Consider the following 2500-nt stretch of genomic DNA (forward strand, 5'->3'; position numbering starts at 1 on the left):
AAAAAAAGCAAAAAAAAAAAAAAAGCATAAAACCAAAAGGCCTCGTGCCATTTCACGGTCATCAGGACAAGGAATTAATTCTTTCATTCACACACACTACGTGTCTCGGACTCGGCATAGGAAGGCGGGACCCAGTCCTCTCCTTCCGTCGTTTCAACCTTCCCCAGCCGAAGTCAGGTTCCACAACACTCACACCTGGGTGGAGAGAGGAAATTCGGAGTAAAGCGCCTTTCCCAAGGACACAGCAACATGCCGAAACTTCAGACCTCTTCTTCTTCTTTTCTTCTGGATTCGTGGGCTGCAACTCCCACGTTCACTTGCATGTACACGAGTGGGATTTTACGTGCATGACCGCTTTTACCCCGCCATGTAGGCAGCCATACTCCGTTTTCGGGGGTGTGCATGCTGGGTAAGTTCTTGTTTCCATAACCCACCGAACGCTGACATGGATTACAGGATCTTTAACGTGCGTATTAGATCTTCTGCATGCGTTTACACACGAAGGGGGTTCAGGCACTAAGCAGGTCTGCACATATGTTGACCTGGGAGATCGTAAAAAATCTCCACCCTTTACCCACCAGGCGCCGTCACCGTGATTCGAACCTGGGACCCTCAGACTGAAAGTCCAACGCTTTAACCACTCGGCTATTGCGCCCGTCACTTCAGGCCTCGAACCCTGATCACTGGTGACCACTGGACCAGGTCAGCAGTCCAGCAACGCACTGACCGACTCTGCTGGGAAGCCTAAAACTGTAACCTAATCAAACGAAATCGAACTAAATCAAACTAAGCTAAACTCAATCAAATTGAACTGAACCAAATCAAAATTTGGCGCCTTCGCCATCGCCGGAAAGTTGTCTGATTTTACGTCCTCTCCTGTTCTATATCTGATTACCTCCCAGAGAAGGAGACTTCTCTCATTGTTATTCTTGTTAACTCGCTCAGTACAGCCAGTCCTCTCTTCTCCTCTACACAGACCCTTCGGATGTCCAGTGGGTGTCTGAATGACCCAACCTTTAGCTTCCGTCGTCAGAATTGTGGTATTCTTTGTCAACATTCACCTCTTCAGTATAAGAGCCTTCCGCTTGCAATATTTTGATGATGATAACTGTTAACGTCGTCTCTTTCGCCGTTCGTATGGAGAGAATTAAATTAAGCTACGTGTTGTGTTGAATCTGCGAAGTGTGTTCTTGTCAATATCATAACAGCATGTCCCGAGTCCTCGTTTGGAGAAAAGTCAAAAGCAGGACCCAGAACAAAGCCCTTAAGTCTTGGGTCTCGTTACATCCAGAACAAACCCCTTAAGTCTTGTTACATCCAGAACAAACCCCTTAAGTCTTGGGTCTCGTTACATCCAGAACAAACCCCTTAAGCCTTGGGCTTCGTTACATCCAGAACAAAACCCTTAAGTCTTGGGTCTCGTTACATCCAGAACAAACCCCTTAAGTCTTGGGTCTCGTTACATCCAGAACAAACCCCTTAAGTCTTGGGCTTCGTTACATCCAGAACAAACCCCTTAAGTCTTGGGTCTCGTTACATCCAGAACAAACCCCTTAAGTCTTGGGCTTCGTTACATCCAGAACAAACCCTTTAAGTCTTGGGTCTCGTTACATAAAGAAACAAACCCCGTCTTGGGCTTTGTTACATCCAGAACAAACCCCTTAAGTCTTGGGTCTCGTTACACCCAGAACAAACCCCTTAAGTCTTGGCTCTTGTTACATAAAGAACAAACCCCTTAAGTCTTGGCTCTTGTTACATAAAGAACAAACCCCTTAAGTCTTGGCTCTTGTTACATAAAGAACAAACCCCTTAAGTCTTGGGCTTTGTTACATCCAGAACAAACCCCTTAAGTCTTGGGTCTCGTTACATCCTGAACAAACCCCTTAAGTCCTGGGCCTCTGTTACATCCAGAATCAACCACCGAAATCTTGAACCGCTTATATGGCCGATATACCCTGTTCAGAACTTACAGTCTGAAGCAGACTCCTCGGTCTCAATTGGATGACTGATCTCCTGATGCCTGCGACATGTGTGGTTGTGTGCTTGTTTCTGTTTTTGGTGTGTGGTGTTGAAGTGTTGTGTGGAGGGAGAGGCGTCGGAAGTGGGACTGATTTTCTGGGTGTGTTGTAGTCGGGTTTTGCATTGTCTGGGCGCTGTGAAGGACGTGACTGGTTTTGGATGTTCGGGCGTTTAATATGGACATTGAGTTTATTATGTACTTTTGATGCAATGTCTTTTCATAATTAGTCATGTTTGCTTCCTCAGCTGGACCAACCTGCATGTTTTCATGGGTGATATAATACATATATATATATAATTGGACCTTGCTTGGAGGAAAATCATTTGATTACGCGTTATCTAAATAAAGTTTTTATTAGAAAAAACAACAACAGCTACCTTCCCATCTGCCTGTGTGACTCCCTGATTCAGGATAGTGTTGTGAGTGAACAAAAAATCCAAGCACATACTAGAATCGAACTTGAGACCCCCAACACACCTA

At 45.3% G+C, this 2500-nt stretch overlaps 1 protein-coding gene across 4 annotated transcripts in view; it reads right to left on the reverse strand.

The window, feature by feature from the left end:
• Positions 1 to 2500, reverse strand: part of LOC143301092 (uncharacterized) — a 7926-nt gene that overhangs the window by 4634 nt on the left and 792 nt on the right. The gene's annotated exons all lie outside the window — the stretch shown is intronic.

Source organism: Babylonia areolata, chromosome 27, assembly GCF_041734735.1.
Source record: "Babylonia areolata isolate BAREFJ2019XMU chromosome 27, ASM4173473v1, whole genome shotgun sequence".
NCBI classification, from domain to species: domain Eukaryota; kingdom Metazoa; phylum Mollusca; class Gastropoda; order Neogastropoda; family Buccinidae; genus Babylonia; species Babylonia areolata.